The sequence below is a fragment of the Sander lucioperca genome, chromosome 21, assembly GCF_008315115.2.
Source record: "Sander lucioperca isolate FBNREF2018 chromosome 21, SLUC_FBN_1.2, whole genome shotgun sequence".
NCBI lineage: Eukaryota > Metazoa > Chordata > Actinopteri > Perciformes > Percidae > Sander > Sander lucioperca.
Window position 1 is genome coordinate 3,123,459 of NC_050193.1, and position 19,602 is coordinate 3,143,060.

The window sequence follows — 19,602 nt, forward strand, 5'->3', positions numbered from 1 at the left end:
ACCTTTCGAAAAAAAAACATAAAAAGTTAAAGTAGCATTTGCCAACGCATTCTCATCAAAGGGTTCGTATGATACAAAAACTTACACACAACACGTGACAGTCAAGTTAAGCGTCTTTACAGTTAAATTTGGCCGAGAAAAGGTGAGTGTGAGCCGGGTACCAAGCACCTTGAAGTGACATTACCTTCAGAGGCCGATGCAGATGAGTTTATCCGACAACAAGTGAGCGTCATGCTGTGACGACAGTTAAAGGACAATTCCAGCGCAAAATGAACCTAGGGGTTAATAACATATGTGTACCGAGTCGAACGTTCTCTGCGACAAACGCTGTGCAACCAGTAACCAGTAACATAGCTCAAACACAGTGTTTGTGATTCGACTGCTCATGACTGTTTTCCAAGATGGCGCCCACATGTAAACATGAACGCTACTGTCTTAAAGGAGAATTCCAGCCAATTTTTACGTTAATCTTGATCGCTATAGGCAAGGCAAGGCAAGGCAGCTTTATTTGTATAGCACATTTCAGCAACAGGGCAATTCAAAGTGCTTTACATGAAAACAGATAAAAAAAATTTAAAACAGATAAAATACAAGAATAAAAGTTACAGTGCAGTATAAGAAATAGCTACGCGAGTAGCCTACTTTCGATAGAAAAAACCCTGACCCGAATCAGTGCAGGCAACACGGAGAAACTGCAGCTACGTACTATAAGCGTCCCCTGAGCTAAAACGTCAGTGGTCGGGGCAAGTTTTAGAGTGCCTTTGTGCCTCTTAACAGACACACAATGCAATTAATATGTCTGTGCCACATGAACAGAGCCCTTACGTGTCAACAAGATGCGTTTTCAACTCAGACATTGTTTAAATTCACTTACCCTGGTTCCTGTCTCGATCCTGCTGGTAGCTAGCTTGCCCTGCTAGCTGATAGTTGTTAGCCACTAGCTGCCGTCCGGTGAGTGTATTCAGCCAGGCTTTTGTGATAATCATCCCAATAACAATCTACGGAGCGGCGGTGGTGTGGCTATGTCCTCCAGAGGACAGGTCATGTCACGTCTTGAAGTGTATTCCCCCCTAAAAAAAAACAGTAGTGCGGTAGTAGCTGTTAGCTGCTAGCTGCCCTCCGGTGAGTGTGTACAGCCAGATAGCCATTAGCCAGATAGCCGTTAGCTGCCGTCCGGTGAGTGTATTCAGCCAGTATTCCAGCCATATATCCACAGAGCGCCCAGTGGTCTGGTGGATGTCCTGCATAGGACAGATCATGCCTTCGCAGCGAAAGGTTTATATTATTTCCCCCTCAAAATAGATAGTTGAGCACTGTAGTGGTTATGACCATATCAGTGACTATGTAACTACATGGAAACGGGATAAACGATGTCTGTGGCTTGCACAGTAATAGGGTTACTGAAGCTTAGCTGTAGCATCGCGCTGTCTCCCGGGAATTCAGCTGTAGCAGGAAAAGGTAAACAGTAGTGTGCATATTGGAGCGTAGTGTGTGAAGAGTGAAGAGCGGAGTTGTTTATAAGGGAAGAAGCTTGGAGTAACGTAACTATGGAGAATATAGCAGATATACAACACATGGAAGAGCCTTTTGAGTTTGATGGTCGTCCTTATTTATTCGAACCCGAGTATACAGATGAAGAACTAGCCTCACAAGAGTTGGAAAGAACGAGACAGACAGAGGGGCAACAGGCAGATGAACTTGCTGCTCCAAGCGCAAGCTAAAGCTAGCCTTAAGTAACTGGAGGACATAGCAACACCATCGTCGCTCCGTGGATTATTGGGATGATTATCACAAAAGCCTGGCTGAATACACTCACCGGACGGCAGCTAGCAGCTAACGGCTATCTGGCTGTACACACTCACCGGAGGGCAGCTAGCAGCTAACAGCTAACGGCTATCTGGCTGTACACACTCACCGGAGGGCAGCTAGCAGCTAACAGCTACTACCACACTACTGTTTTTTTTTAGGGGGGAATACACTTCAAGACATGACATGACCTGTCCTCTGGAGGACATAGCCACACCACCGCCGCTCTGTGGATTGTTATTGGGATGATTATCACAGAAGCCTGTCTGAATACACTCACCGGACGGCAGCTAACGGCTATCAGCTAGCAGGGCAAGCTAGCTACCGGCAGGATCGAGACAGGGACCAGGGTAGGTGAATTTAAACAATGTCTGAGTTGAAAACGCATCTTGTTGACACATAAGGGCCCTGTTCATATGACACAGACATATTAATTGCATTTTGTGTCTGTTAAGAGGCACAAAAGCACTCTAAAACTTGCCCCGACCACTGCTGTTGTAGCTCAGGGGACGCTTGTAGTACATAACTTCTCCGTGTTACCTGCACTGATTCGGGTCAGGGTTTTTTCTATCGAAAGTACTCGCATAGCTATAGCGATCAAGATTAACGTAAAAATTGGCTTTTTAATAAGCTGTCTGTACACTTACAAAGTTCTCAATGCTTCAGTTTACATGTAGGGACCCTCATTATGCTACCGTGGAAGTCTGGTGCTATTTTGACCCTTGTTAGTGGTGTAGAAATAGCAATTTACCCTCTGCCCCGAAAGGTAGCGTAAGCAGCTAACCACCGGTAGCTTTTTTAAAGCTAGAGATGTATTTGATTAGCATGAAAACATATCCCAGAGAATGTTCGACTTGGTACACATATGTTATTAACACATATGTTCATTTTTCAAGTTTAGACACCAAAATGACTGGTTAAGTTTAGAAAAAAGATCGTGATTTGGGTTATACACTTCCGGGAGATGAACACCTGTTTCCTGGTTGAAAGTCTTGTGTTTTCTCCTTAACTTCTTCTGGGAAAATGAGGATCTTCACGCTCTTACACAGCAGCAGTCAATATGCTGCTGACAGTAATAAATACGTGGAATACAAACCAATTACAGAGCTTTACTTTTCACAGAGATATATGTACGGATGCTTCATGAGAACAGGCTGATGTTACATCATCATTTATTAGCTGATGATATTGAATAATATCCTGTAAAGTAACTGAACGGTTAGGGTTAGGTTATTTAAAGTAACTGAAGCTGTCAGATGGATGTGCAGTTAAAAGTATTTAGTAGAACAGAAATACTCGAGTACAGGTAACTTTAAACTACATTCAGTTACAGGGGAGCTTGCCTATGGTCCCACAGCCCTATGTTCCCACATTTCTATATATATTTTTTTCTATATATCTATTTTTTTCAAAATTAGGCCCTATGTTCCCACAGTTCCCACATTTCTAAGATTTTTTTTCCAAAATTAGGCACTATGTTCCCACATTTCCTTTTTTAATAAATTTGGATCAGATTTTATCGCCCTTTCTCCCAATTTGGTAGCCAATTACACCCAACCTATTATCCAGTAGCAATGGACTACAGATGGAATGTAACCCTAACCCTAACCCTATTCTTAAAAATGTGGGAACATAGGGCCTAATTTTGGAAAAAAAATCTTAGAAATGTGGGAACTGTGGGAACATAGGGCCTAATTTAAAAAAAAAATCTTAGGGCTGTGGGACCATTGGGCTGTGGGACCATAGGGCTGTGGGACCATAGGGCTGTGGGACCATTGGGCTGTGGGAACATAGGGCTGTGGAACCATAGGGCTGTGGGACCATAGGGCTGTGGGACCATAGGGCTGTGGGACCATAGGGCTGTGGAACCATAGGGCTGTGGGAACATAGGGCTGACCCCACTGAAACAGTGCATCCAGTTTCTGCAGCGTTGGTGTTTTCTCTGTCAGTACACGGAGCTGAAACGCCTCCTGGCAATGGGCGGGCGCTCACCTGTTGGTCTGACAGCGTCCTGCTCCATGAACAGGCTGTGGGAAAACGCCGTCGGCTGCCCAGAGAGAGAGAGCGTCGGTTTGTTGTGTCGTCATGGTAACATGCAGCGTATCATGTGTTATGCCCAGAAAGATAAAGTCTCAGCTGTGGTATGTGTTTGTGTTCTCGGTGGGAACCGTTTGAACCCGAGGCTCTTTGACTCGGCTTTTAAAAGTCACTACTCATGAATACCGTCATTTGATTTGAATGTGCTTTTGTTTCCTCTGTCAAAGCACTTTGCAAACTATTGTTTTTTTTACAAGTGTTTAAGGTTGTTTTTATTCTAGAAACATACGCTCTTGACATGAAGGTCCAGAGAGACTGAAACATCAGATCAATAAATTGTGGTGCTGAACAAAAGCAGTCTGCAGTATGTTCTTTTTACACAACTTATTTAAGAATACCTAAAGAAGAAAACACACAATACTGCGTGGCGCCTCTATGGATGGATCAGACCAAAGATTTGTGACGATACAAAACCGTTTCAGAACGTTGCAGGAAAAGTAGGCAGTTTAGAAATATTACTAAAATCTACATCCACACCTTATATTCTTCCAGTTGAACGCTACTGCATTTTTTTTATTTTGCAGGCTGAATCCATCTTAAACTCTCTGCTAATAAACACCCAACAATGGGGCTCTCAGTTCAGCTGCAACTGTAATGTGATGAACACATGAATGCATGGGTAATTACACATTATTCCCATGGAGAAGAGCTGTGGAGGTCTACCGAGATGGCTTCAGGTGGTCTGGTGGATGCACTGGTGTCGCAGGTGGAAGCCAAACACCGTTCTTCTGCCAACACTACCGAGACACAGAGCTGGATTAAAATCTGCAATTCATCACTTTAAGTTAAATTACAAAAGCACAAAAATGTCAGACTCAGTATGCAAGGACCTTAACTTTGAGCGTTATTTAGTATCAAATGACACCAATACAATAAAACTAGTTTCTCTGCTTTAAAAATGGAGCCGAGTAAAAGATGCGGGGCTGAAGCCGCAGCGCCGCCGCTGCAAGTTGATAAAATACAGAGATAAAATAAACTTTATTGAATCGAATCTTTAATTTATGACCTCTGTCAGATGTCTTTGACTCTGCAAAGAAAACAAACTTTGCCTTGTTTTAACGTTTGAGTGATGAGAGGGAGTGTGATTTGAGATTCGTGTGTTCGGAGTTAATCTGCTCATCTGGCAGCCGAGTGAGACCTGATCCCAGGAATGAAAAGGCAGTGGCTCTGATTGATGTGCAGCAATCTGCTGTCACACATACGAGCTTCAGGCCTGCAGCCAGTAAATCCAAGCTGTCATCGCTGAGTGATGCCATCATTTGTGGGCGCCTGTGTCTCTGGAGGCATCAATAGTTCATTTAATAAGCTTTCATACCTGCAGGTAGAAACAAACTGCACACCCTGATCTCTCTCTCTCATGTTATGTCTTCTCAAATCAGCAGGAAGGACTGATCTGATTGACTGCAAAAAGACACCCAGGAACTCTTATTATATTGCACATTTTCAATATCTTTAGTTTTCTATATTGTTGGGTATTGCTTTAATTTGCACTATTTTGAATGTATTACTGTACTTTATACATTACTTATCTTTTGTTTAATCTATATTTGTATATATTTCTTATCCTTTATATTATACTTGTATGTGTCATTTTTGCACCGTGGCTCGGGGGAGAAACATATTTTCGATTGCTCTCTATGTCTGGCACATGCTGCAGAATTGGCAATAAAGTTGACTTGACTTAACTGATGTCATCCTGAATCATCAGGGTCCATGTCGTGACTGACAGAAGTTTCTGTGTGTATATTTATGTTCTTTGGTGTCACAAAGAGGTCCTTTATAATTAAGGTAGTTCGGGTAACCCTAGTCTATATCCACAACACTCCACTTCCGGGATTGCTCTGGCACCACCGGAAATTCTGCCGGATGTCCTTCTTTTTGGCCAGATGTGCGTCCCCTTCCTCTGTCTCTGTGTTGGTGTTCTAACCTCTGGTGGATTTCTGAGGACTATGGTTAACTGCTCCTCAGATCTCTGCAGGGTAAATCCAGACAGCTAGCTAGACTATCTGTCCAATCCAAGAGTTTTCTGTTGCACCACTAAAACTACTTTTGAATGTACACATACACACACCAAAACAAGTTCCTTCCCGAGGCTATTCAGCAGAGGCACCGTGGCTCCGTCCGGAGCTTAGCACTGCCCAAGACGATTGTGATTGGTTTAAAGAAAAGCCAATAAACCAGAGCGGGTTTTTCTCCCATCCAGGAATGCTGTTTGGACTAGTCAGACCCTCCTCCGCAGCGCTTTGGAGGAAGGTCTGGACATCTCTCTGTGTGTTGCCGTTCCCATCTCCGTTCTCTTCAGGAAACAACAACAAACTTCGAGCTAGGGCTGAAAATGTCAAGTTTTGAAGAAAATTTAGATGGTGCAACAAGATTAATACCGACTCCATGTTGTCAGAACAACAAGAGCGAGTGAAAAAGACAAAACGACCATGAAGAGATGCTAAATGACCACAAACACATAGTCTATATCAACGACGGTTCGTTTACCGGATAGTTCCTGCACCTATGGAAGTCCTGCCGGATGTCCCTCACTTTCTGCTTACTTTAAGTTATCTTTAAAGGTGCTGCAGGTAAGACTTAATGAAACTAACTTTCTGTCATATTTGCTGAAACTGACCCTACGTTCCAGTAGAACTACATGAAGCAGGTCATTTGAGAAAAATGTGCATCCTCTGGCACCACCTACAGCCTGTAGTGAGATTTGCAAAAATTCATCGCTCCCTGTTCAGATGCACCAATCAGGGCCAGGGGGGGTGTCTAACTGTGTGTCAATCACTGTTCATGCACACACATTCATTCTCCCTTGTGGGGGGAGGGACTTAGAGAAGTTATTGATGTTAAAATTTTTTGGCTACGTCCTGAATCTTCGCAATCCTACTTACAGCACCTTTAAACTCCGGTTGGATCGAGCAACTTTAACCAGAACCTCTAAACAACGCTACAAGCTGAAAATGTCAAGTTTTCTATGAAAAACATTTATTTTCAGCCCATGGCCGTCCATCCAGATACATTTTGGGACTTCATATGACAGAATTTGGGCACCTTTGGTTTAAAAAATGTAAACAACCCAGAGTGTTTTTTTTCTCCTATCCCAGAATGCATCTGTGGTGTAGCCAGACCCTACTGGAGATAGAGCTGGCAGTGGAAGACTATCCTAACCCTCTTCCACATTTGAAAAAATCTAAACCAATGAGTCATTAAACATTGTTTTTAAGAAAAGTTGACTGAACATGCAGCTTCACATTCAATCAGTTCCAGTTCCAGTCTCTGGCTCATGTCCACTGGGGGCATTATGAGTTCAGTGTCTTTCTCAAGGGCACTTTGAAACAGTAGATTGTGGTAGGATTACTTATCTGGCTTTGCGGCTTGTTTCCCACCCGCTGGCTTCAGCCTCCAAACTGTGGCCACACCTCAGCTCTGAATGAAGCTTAAGCTCTGTAAACCTTCTGCCAATCAACCCCAACCATGAGGTTTAACTTGTCACTTTCTTTCCAAGTCACAATGGGCGGCCAATGATCAATCTGAACAACACTCAAGGGTTGACAGCTGACCTAGTTCTTCTCTGTCTTTCCCAGTTAAATTCCAGTAAAACTTCTCTTCGCTGTGGGATTGATCTGAACAGTCACCTTTGACCCCCTACAGGACCATTTTACAGTATGTATTAACACTTATTAACATAGGTAGGCCTATACATAATATAAATATATCCAAGACACATACAATGAACATGTTATGTAACTGCTGAATTAGGGCGCTGGCCAGGAGTCCTCCAATCCCTCCGAGGATATGGGTGGTTTGTCCCCCCCCCAATACGACCCACAGGAGCGTTTCATAAGTTAGCGCCCCCTAGTGGTGGCAGGAAATACGTCCTCATATCTAAACCAGAGAAGGTAACGGTCGTGGCTTAAACACCTCGTTAACATTGTGAAACGGTCCCAGTTTGGTTAGGGTTTAGACACCAAAACTACTGAGTTAAGTTGATAAAAAGATGGTGGTTTGGGTTCAAATCAGACGTTACTTCACTTCCTGAAGGTTATCACGTGACGCAGAACATGATGTAGCTCCATTTGTTCCCTAAAGTTAAAAAAACTCTCTGTTTCCTTTTCTTTTCTAACGGGACATGAACCCCGTTCTCCTGGGTGAAAGTTCTGTGTTTGTTTAGGTACTCAGGAATGTATAAGGTCAGTTAAAACTAGGAAGTTAATGTCATGAATCCACTAGTGGGGAAGTGACAAGCAGGGCTTCCCTGGAGTTTTCTCTCTCTCTTTTCCTCTCCCTCTCCTCTGCTCGCTCTTTTTCCCCTCTTTTTCCCCAGCGTGTTACAGGCCGCTCCTGGGATGACGCGCAGCTGCAGGCAATCTCTAATCACCCACCTGTTCCTCGTGGCTCATCAGCGCAGCTTCTTAACCCTTGTGTCCTCCTCAAATTTACAAACACTAGACACCTTCGTGGCAAAAATGTACACGCACACAAAAACTGATATTAAATCATCATAGATCAATATTTTTTTCTGCTTTCATCACTTAAACAACTTCTAACTTGTTCAAAACTACCAAACATTCAAACATTTTCAGGATTTTAACCCTTTAAATGCCAGTTTATTTATTTGAAGTATTTCATTATTTATTACAAAAAAACACAAAAAATGATTTTTTTCCCATATAATGAATAATATGGAGATGGGGCTTTGGTGGAGATTAGAGTCTTGGATATGTCAAAGATAAGCAACAAAATTAATTTGATTGCATTATTATTTTTTACGTAGTGTCAGATACTCCCTCTGGACACCTTCGTGGCAAAAATGTACATGTCCAAAAAACTGATACTAAATCATCATATATCAATATTTCTTTCTGCTTTTTTTTCATAAATCACTTAAACAACTTCTATCTTGCTCAAAACTACCAAACATTCAACCATTTTTTCAGGATTGTAACCCTTTAAATGCCAGTTTAATTCTTTAAAGTAATTATTATTTATGAAAAACCCAACAGAACATTAATTATTTTCCATAAAATAAATCGTAGGGGAATGGGGCTTTGGTGGTGATTAGAGTCTTGGATATGTCAAAGATTATCAACAAAACTGATTTGATTGCATTAGTATTTTTTATGTAGTGTCAGAAACTCCCTTTGGACACCTTCGTGGACAAAAATGCCTCATTGACTTCCATTAAAACCACATTTTTTAATCTCACTGCCTTTACAGTATAAAACCATGCATTCTGTAATGTCAGTATTTCATTTTGAACAAAAGTTCAAAAGTGATATTTGACATTTTTACTGTATTCCACCAGATTCAACTATTTTCCCTTTGTAGGCCGATGCATGAAATTATTGTATTTTTGCCAGTTATATTATGGAGCCTTGTGTGTGTGTGTGTGTGTGTGTGTGTGTGTGTGTGTGTGTGTGTGTGTGTGTGTGTGTGTGTGAGAGAGAGTTTGTGTAAATCTGTAAGCCTGCGCTGATCATTTTAGGGGTGAAAAAACGGCTCGATGGTGTTTTTTGCCTCCATCGTCGCCTTCCAGGCAGCTAACCCTAACCTTAACCCTAAACATGGAAGGCGATGTTGGGGGCAAAAAACACCAAACACCGAAAAAAGGGCATCTTTTGAAGGATGCATTTCATGTGTCTTTGAAGAGGTGCTTGAATAAAAACATTGTCTCCTGCATTTGCTGTAAACTGGCGCTTATCATTTCAAATCCTTCGTGGGACATGGTGGCCCTGGAGGCTGGTCTCCCACTATGGGCATCCCACAGGCTCCGGGTAGATTCCCCTTTGGACCGGTACATACCTGCCAGTATGAGAAGTCTCACGTATGCTCGAATCTCTTGAGCATCCACATCACTCCATCCTGAGATTGAACGCCTCCCGTGTAGGTTTGTCATTTGCTGAATCAGCTGGATCATGTCAGGAGTGAAGAAAAGGTCGAAAGAGGATGCCACATCATGGATTCTTGATATGGCATATCTCGTGGGCTCTGGCATCATGCCGGTCGGTGCTTTAATGTAGCGCACCGTCTCACTGTCCACTCACTGTTAGGATGGACAGGATCTTCAGTGTCCTCTCCACTTTCAGAGGAAGGGTTAGAGGCACTCACAGAATTGGAGGACTCCAGTGACCATTTTGTGTCAGACTCCCCCTCGAAACTTGTGTCATCTTCAGATGAGTCCTGCAGTTTGCTGGCAGATAAAGGCTGCATGACCATTTCTAAAGCCTCTCTTGCATTAAAATTCCTCTTCACTTTTGCTCCTTCTCTTTGCTCCAGGTCTTTCTCCTTCTCTGCTCACTAATGAAATGACCCCTCAGCCAAGCTGCATTTTTATCTTTGGCTGTGAAAGCAGCCAGGTGCATAAACACACTAATAGTTGTTTTTGTTTACAACAAATGCAGGAGACAATGTTTTTATTCAAGCACCTCTCCAAAGACACATGAAATGCATCCTTCAAAAGATGCCCTTTTTCACCCCTAAAATGATCAGCGCTTGCTTACAGATTTACACAAACTCTCTCTCACACACAGACACGCATGCACATACACACACACACACACACACACACACACACACAGCTCCATAATATAACTGGCAAAAATAAGATGCCCTTTTTTCACCCCTAAAATGATCAGCGCTTGCTTACAGATTGACACAAACTCTCTCTCACACACAAACACACACACAGACACAAGCACAGAGACACACACACATACACACACACACACACACACACACACAGCTCCATAATATAACTGGCAAAAAATCGGCCTACAAAGGGAAAATGGTTGAATCTGGTGGAATACAGTGTAAAATGTAAAATATCATATTTTGTTCAAAATGAAATACTGACATTACAGAATGCATGGTTTTATACTGTAAAGGCAGTGAGATAAAAAAAATGTGGTTTTAATGGAAGTCAATGAGGCATTTTTGTCCACGAAGGTGTCCAAAGGGAGTATCTGACACTACGTAAAAAATAATAATACAATCAAATTAATTTTGTTGCTTATCTTTGACATATCCAAGACTCTAATCACCACTAAAGCCCCAATCCCCTACGATTTATTTTATGGAAAATAATTAATGTTCTGTTGGGTTTTTCATAAATAATAATTGCTTTAAAGAATAAAACTGGCATTTAAAGGGTTAAAATCCTGAAAATGATTTAATGTTTGGTAGTTTTGAGCAAGATAGAAGTTGTTTAAGTGATTTATGAAAAAAAAGCTGAAAAAAATATTGATATATGATGATTTAGTATCAGTTTTTTGGACATGTACATTTTTGCCACGAAGGTGTCCAGAGGGAGTATCGGACACTACGTAAAAGATAATAATGCAATCAAATTAATTTTGTTGCTTATCTTTGACATATCCAAGACTCTAATCGCCACCAAAGCTCCATCTCCATATTATTCATTATATGGAATATAATATAATATAATAATATTTGTAATAAATAATGAAATACTTCAAATAAATAAACTGGCATTTAAAGGGTTAAAATCCTGAAAATGTTTGAATGTTTGGTAGTTTTGAGCAAGTTAGAAGTGTTTAAGTAATTTTTTGAAAAAAAAGCAGAAAAAATATTGATATATGATAATTTAATATCAGTTTTTTGGACATGTACATTTTTGCCACGAAGGTGTCCAGAGGGTACAAAATGAATCAATCAAGTATAAAAAAAAACATGTAAGAGTAAAAAAACACTGTATTTAAAAATGTTGACCAAAAAGAAAGGTTCTGACAAAATTTCATGCCATAAGCAGTAACACAGCAAAAATTATCACAAAATGAAAAAAAAAAAATGAGAAATGTACAAAAATGCCCGAAGAGGGCAGTCTTGTCACGTAGGTGTCTCTGATCTTTTTGCATCCTGTTGTTTTTTGCCTGCCAACCCTAATCCTGCTTCTCTCGTGTTCTGAAGGAAAACCACTCTGTCTGCTGCCGCTGAACCTGCCTGCTGACGCCACTCTCCGCCTGCTATCACCTGTGTTCACTACCTGCTCTGTCACCTGAGAGGATTCCCCACCAGTCCATTCTGTTACATTCTCCGATTCAGAAATGAACTGTGTTAAAACGTCAAACTGTGTTTCTGTCTGCTTCTGGGTTCTAGCCACAAATCCTGACAGTTAATGATTAACAGACTATCGAGCTATTTCATAAATGTACATTCTGACTACATCGTAATAAGGGTTACAAATACTTTTTTTACTTGTGTCTCTTTTGTAACTGCTAGCCTTTGCAACTCTTAAAGCATTTATAAATGCTTTGTAAAGCATAGCAAGTCCTCACTTTAGATAGGCTCACGCCATGTAGTCAACTAATCAGTAGTAACTCATGAGTTAATCATGAATTGATGTGTTGGTAAGTGCTTGTTAAAGATGCATTAACACACTAACTATCCGTAGGCATATTTCTGAAGGCATGTCCAAATAGAACAATACATGTGTGTCCAGGTTCTGTTAGCCTTTGAAACTCATTTATAAATGCTTTGTAAAGCATAGAAAGTGCTCACTTTAGATGGGCTCACACAATATACTTAACTAACCAGCAGTAACTCCTGAATTAATCATGGATTACATTATTGGTAAGTATGTGTGACAGATGTATTAGTTTAGGCCTATTTCTAAATCATAACATTTTATTTAAGGCATGAACAAATGAAGGTGTAGATAGTCTGTTAATCATTAACTTAACTAGTTTTAACCGACCTTATACATTCCTGAGTACCTAGTTAATAATCGTAAAATGACTTAATTTACAAATGGTTAATGCATCATTTATGAATTTTTAAAAAATCAACTTATTTTTTTTAATTTTTTTAATTTTATTTATTTATTAGGGACCATGTACTATTTTAAACATACATGTTAGCATTTGATGCATTGTACAGAGTTAGCCACAGGCTAATTTACATTTGCAGTCCCCTATATTATAAACGTTTTACATTGGCTTACTTACTATGAACAAACCATTTATGAGTGTGTATACAAATGCTTTCTTTATGAGAATTAACATAGGAGCAAATGATGAACAAATCATTTAGTAATAGTTTGCAACTGGTTTATAATGGGAAAATTATTTAATTTATAAATGTTTTTTTCATTACCTATTAAGTATAAATCATGTACTTACAAACTTATTTTTTTAGATAGGCTTATTTACTATGAACAAACCTTTTATAACTGTGTGAACAAATGCTTTACTGATTATGAATTATGTATGAACAATAAATTACTAATGATGAACAAACCATTAACTAATAGGTAACAAATGCTTAATAAATGATGAATTGTGTGTAGTTATTATAAAGTGTTACCGAAACCTAAATATAGGTCCGAATCATGCTGGAACAAACCACTTATGGGGGATTTTTTTTCGGGGAGGATAGTCTCATTTGGGACCAATTCAGGCACTGGTCTCGGTACGCTTGTTTGGTCTGAAAGAACCTTTACATTATATACTGTCCACACTGAACACTATGATCAGAATTATATTTCTGATTTCCATCTCGTGACCGTAGTTTGCTCCTCCACTCGCTGCAGAAAGAAATGAGCCACCGGCACACCGTCAGATCATAAAACCCTCAGATTTAATGAGGGAACATGAACTACTTTGAGACGTTTGCCTGAAGCGAACTAAAGCTGCTGCTACTGTGCACAATCAGAAACCGCTGCAGAAACACACTGCCACAGGACACTTTATTTAGTTTAGTTTATTTTGCACTAACAAAGATATAAAGTACATACAAAAGATTTGAAAAGAATAACAGTGCAGGAGAGGAAGGAAGCCTAAAAGGTTTATTCAGAGTCCTTCCCTAACCCCTATCTTCCACAGAGCGCGTCTGCGCTGCGTTCGGGAGGCGCCACGAGGAATCGTGGGCCGCGATTGTGTGTGTGTGTGTGAGTGTGTGAGAGATTATATCTTTGAGTTTAGAAGGTAGAGGTATTTTTGTAAAGGGAATAACATTCTGGAAATTGGGAAACTTTTTTTAAAAAGTAGGACATTTTATAAGTGAAGACGTTTTCTAAAAAAATTTAGACATTTCTGGAAAGGGAGAGTATTTCTGCAACTGGAAAAGTGTAGATGTTTTTAGACAGTAAGTGCATTTAGTCCATCCTCACTTCTTAAGGGGGTTGAGGTTTGATTTTAGGGTTCAGGTCAGACATTAGAGCGGTTATTATGTTAAAGGCATACTATGCAACTTTTCCAGCTTCGGTCCCCCTACAGGTTGTTTCATTGGAACTACAACAAAAGTCAGAAATGCGGAGAAACATTTCAAAATCATTGCATTTTGCACACACAGTATAAGCTTCTCTTATTTTTTCTCTGTTGCCCTTCACATTCGTTCTCTGTCTGTCCACCAGAGGGCCTCAGACTGTCCAAGCTATCCCCCATCACCTTCCTGCCCCCCATTCACCCGCCCTTCACCTGTTCCCCTCATCAGCCTTAGTGAGTTTTGTTATTTTTGTTGCTTTTGAGCTTCTGTTTCCCTGGTGACTGGACTTTTTGCCAATCAGAATCAGATTTATTGGCCAAGTATACTCACATACACAAGGAATTTGACTTTGGTAGGTGTTGACTCTCTATACATTCAACAAATAGACATGTAGTAGTAAAGATTCAGTAGACAAATAGTAATATAGACACATACTGTACAATAGAGACAACAATATACATATAGGCACATATCAACATAATGTACAAAAAAACAAATATACAAATAAGACATAATATCAAGACAAGTACACATGGAGTGGGATGTAAAGTGCAAAAAGTAATAGTGCAAAGTAGTGTGCAAGATGAATATTAGAATGATAAGTATGTAATGTGTAGAGAAGTGGGGGTGACTCTTATCCGCAGTTCACTAGAGTGATGGCAGTGGGAAAGAAGCTGTTCATACGTCTGGTTGTTTTTGTGCGCAGGGATCTGTATTTTACTTTCCTTTATAGTTATTTTCTGTCAGTTTTTAGTCAATTTCTGGCTCTGTAACTTTGTGTCTCTTTGTGATCATCTTGCGTCTGTTTTTAGGAGCTTTACCTTCCTTTGTGTTTGTGTTACATCTGGCGCTCTGCGTCTCTGAAGTAACTTTGTCTCCTTGTAGCTTTTCTACGTGGTCGTAGTTTTGTGTACATTTGTGGTCATTTAGCACATGTTTGTCCATAGTTTTGTTGCATTGCATTTTAGTAGTTTGTCTCTTTGTGGTTGTTTTGCCACGATTTCTTTTTTTTTTCACTTTTCTGCCAGACCATCATAGCTGCTGCGTTGCTGCGGTCCTCGGTGATCCCTACTCAATGATCCCTTCTCCATCCTCGATGATCCCTCCTCCATCCTTGATGATCCCTCCTCGATGCTCGCTCCTCGGTGATCCCTTCTCGATGATCCCTACTCGCTCCTCGATAATCCCTCATCGATGCTTGCTCCTTGATGATCCCTCCTCAATGATCCCTTCTCGATGCTCGATGATCCTTCCTCGATAATCTCTGCTCGGTCCTCTGTGATCCCTCCTCACTCCTCGCTCCTCGCTCCTGGATGCTCCCTCCTCGTTGCTTGCTCCTCGATGATCCTTCCTCGCTCCTCTATGCTCGATGATCCCTCCTCGATGCTCGCTCTTCGCTCCTCGATGATCCCTGCTCAGTCCTCGGTGATCCCTCCTCGCTCCTCGATGCTCAATGATCCCTCCTTGATGATCCCTCCTTGATGCTTGCGCTTCGGTCCTCAGGGCAGAAATAAGAGCATTGATAAGAGCGGAGGTTCGGTGTAGTGTGAGAGAACTTGGGGAGGGTGAAGACAAGTGGAGCTGCTGCGTTCTGAATGAGCGGCAGGGGTTTCTTTCTTTCCTACAGTATGTGTTCATTTAGTGTCATTTTTGTCCGTCTTGTCAGCAACATCTTGTGACCCCTGACCTCCTGGCGAGCCATGTCCCTGCCAGTAAGACTTTATTCTTTTTTAATAAATCCCTGAACTAAACCGGGACACTTTTAGAAAAGATATTTTTGAGCTGGAAACCAACAACATTAAATTCCCATCATGCATCTCGGCATAAACAGTTCTGATATCTGAGGAGTTGATATTCATTTCTAATCCGTGCAGGGAAGACGAGGAGCGAAGCCCAGAGGGGTTAATAAACAGATTATCTCTCCTGTGTTGATGGAAATTAAATCTCTTCGGATCTGAGACATGAAGCGACCTGCAGAGCTGCCGAAACACTGACACGGTTTAACACAAACAACTTTAGTTTAGAAGTTCAAATATAGAAACAAAAGAAGTGACACAGTCCTTTTGTCTTTCTTCACACTTTACTTTCTTTCGTGTGATTGTTCCTATCGTCTGTCCCTTTTTCATTTCATAGACTTATGACTTTCCTTTGCATGTCGTAGAAAAAGAAGGAAATAAATAATGTTGGTGGAGCAGCAGAGGGCGGCATTGTTAAACTTATCTGGGGTCGTGTTAAAGGAGCCACCTCTCTCTCTCTCTTTTGTATCCCATCAAACCTGCAGAACTTTAAAATTCTTCTAGACATCACAGATTGGCCGAAAATTTTCAAGATTAGTTTCTGTACATGTATGGACTATGCAGAGTTTTTTTTCTCTTTATCTTTTCGTCTTTTGTTGCTGTTGCACTCTTATTTCAATCAGAAAGTTCCTTAGCTTTATGCATTTAAATGTGAATGGTCTTACTTATATTAATAAAATCGATGTACACACTCAACAACAGAAGTGTTGACCGTTGTGTACCTTAAAGGGTACAGATGCTTGTCGCAGGAGAGATGCCCTTCTTTCATTTCGTACACTCAAATTAGTCCAAAGGTCCAGTTCTGGCCTCCTAAAAAACAATACTGTACTCTTAAGGGAAGATGTTAAAAAGTGTGCCCGTAAGTACAGAAATGTTCTAATTTGTTAGTGTGTATAAGAGATTTTATCATCCCCAAGGAAATTTGACTTGGACAAACAAACAATATCTGCTGTTTAACCCTCCTGTTGTCCTCAGGTCAAATTCGACCCGGTCTCAAAACTTCTATATCAGAAATATGGGTTTCTTTTTAACCAAATTACTCAACAAATTAAGTACAATTGCAAGTACTCGATTACTACTTTCATTGAATTGTGGGTATTCAATTTTATAGCATTTGAAAAAATTGAAATGGTTTCAAAACCTGACTAAACTATGACATCCACACGTCTGAGATTCTCCACCAACATACGTTCTTCTAATATTAGTCAAAATCATTCATCATTTCAACATTAGGTATAATCTCCTAGAAATGAGATACGCCAAAAATACGTGTAAAACTATTGGTAATAAGTTGGTGTTAATGAAAAATAGCATCGAAAACGTAAAAAGAAAGTGACAACAACACTGAAAAAAGTGACGAAAAAATATTTTTTTTAAAAAACAAAAAAAAAAGTGTTAATTTTGACCCAGAAGGACAACAAGTGCATGGTCGACCAGAAGACAACACAAGGGTTAAAGAATTCAATACAACTTAGTGCATACACACACACACACACACACACACACACACACACACACACACACACACACACACACACACACATAAAGTACACAGACTGTTGCATCACTCTGCATGGACACGCTCATGTTGCATGCAGAAACTGCAACTAGCCAACAAAATTGCACACTGCTATTTTGTATAACACATCATAATCGTCATAATGTGTGCAGTAAGGGTAAAAATTAACGTTTGTGTTTTTTAAGATTGAAGCAGCATTTCTGGGGTTGTCGAAGCGGTTGAGTCTGCACCGGGGGGGTGGGGGGGGGATTCTGAAGCGAATGCCTGAAGGGAGAAGCTGCTATTCATTGTGGAGCACATGGGTGGGGTCTGAGATTATCTGCTGGGCCTGCTGGGGGATAGTATTGTCAAAAGACAGCCTGGAGTGTGGGATCCTGTCTGACAACCGTGATTTTTCACATCGATGATGTATAACTTTGTGTGTAACTGTGTAACAGGGTTTATATATTATGCCATTCCACTTGCCATTATTGTTATTTAATATCAATGTAGAATTATTGGCTCAAGGGCGCCCTCTCTCTGCAGTAGGTAAATGCCACTGGCTGTTGTGTATTCATTGCCAGTTATGAGAGACGTGCCCAAGGTGAGTTGCCGAGTGCAGCACGGAGTACAAATATTGTGCATTTATGTCTGTATATTCATTGTATGAAGATATGTGCACTGTGATTTATGAACATATTAATAATAAGAGTTTCAAGAGGATTGTTGTACCTTTTTCAAGTGCCAGAATGTTAAAATAGCGGCATAATGCACTTTCTAGCTAGCCTCTGTGCTAAAATAACATGCTGTTCTTTTGTAGTGTGCTGCATGTAAGCTACTGTGAGCCAACTGTATGACTGACCAGTACATACTCTGTTCCTCTTCAGATAATAAACGGGCCCATCGCGGCATAAAGATCAACTAGTCTCTCGCTCGTCATTCGTCATTCTACACACAACGCAGAGTCAAGGGGTTGCTCAAACCAGCCATAGAAGTGCGACTGAGCGAGGTTACAACAAAGCAACAGAATAATGCAGGGTGACACTGAAAGGTCAAAGTTATAAGTACAGACAAAAAAGGTAATTTTGACTCTCGTTTTTATTGTTTCAACATCGGATTCTCCACACCAGTGACATCAGATTCTCTACACCAGTGACTGAAGATGAGGATGATGATGATTGGATTAGGCTCTCTTGACGGAGGTGGATTCGGAGGATGAAGATGTCACCACTTTGCCGTCGACCACCTCCTCCACCACTGTCACCACGCGCTTGGTCGTTTTGCTCGTGGACGACTTGGTGCTGACGCTGTCGACCAATCAGAACACAGATCTCAATGCCTCTGGTAGGTGTTATCAAAGACACTCTATAGCTAGGTATTAGCATGCAGTACGACATTATACAAAGTGTTTCAGATTTCCCAACGTGAGGTATTTCAAAGCTTCTCCACCCTGCTCGGAACACATATGTAAAAAAACTTCAACAACAACAAAACCTTTGAAAAAGACAGTAGAAAGAATAGGTCAAATAGTAACAACCTTCGGAAAAAAGCAACAAAAACTTCACAAAAAAAAGACAGTAGAAAGAAGGGAGGAAGTTAGGCAACACTAGGTCGACAAAAGTGACAAGAAATTCTAAAAAGTGACAAACTTTGAACTTGGAAAAGAAGACAGTTGACATAAGGAAGGAAGTAGGGCAGGAATAGGTCGAAAGTAGTGACAAAAACATCAAAGCAACAAAAACGTTAAAGAAAAGTGACAAACTTCCAAAAATTGTGACAAAAACGTCGAAAAAAGCGACAAACTTAGAAAAAAAAAAAAAAAAAAAAGACAGTAGAAGGAAGAAAGGAAGTAAGAATAGTAACTAAGACTTTTGGAAAAAAATCTCACGTACCCCCTGCAGTCCTCCAAAGTACCCCCATTTGACTACCCCCCCCTCCAAACCCTACGAGGATATGGGTGGTTTGTTCCCCCCTCCTATAATATGACCCAAAGTAGCGTTTCATAAACTAGCGCCCCCTAGTGGTGGCCGGAAATACGTCCTCATATTTAAACCAGAGAAGGTAACGGTGGCGGTTTTAAACACGTGCCAAACGGTCCCAGTTTGGGACCGTTAACCTTTTTGACCCATCCCCCCCCAACCTACCTCCTTACCAGGACATTTGGCGCTCTTATACATCCTCACCTTACTT

At 40.7% G+C, this 19,602-nt stretch overlaps 1 protein-coding gene and 1 long non-coding RNA gene across 2 annotated transcripts in view; one reads left to right on the forward strand and one right to left on the reverse strand.

The window, feature by feature from the left end:
• The window catches only part of LOC116049982 (keratin, type I cytoskeletal 13-like), a 511,520-nt gene that overhangs the window by 454,839 nt on the left and 37,079 nt on the right, over positions 1-19,602 (reverse strand). The gene's annotated exons all lie outside the window — the stretch shown is intronic.
• On the forward strand, positions 7,676-19,476 carry LOC118494126. Its single transcript, XR_004896188.1, has 3 exons — positions 7,676-7,741; positions 7,792-7,796; positions 19,424-19,476. It is a non-coding gene; the product is annotated as an uncharacterized LOC118494126 (long non-coding RNA).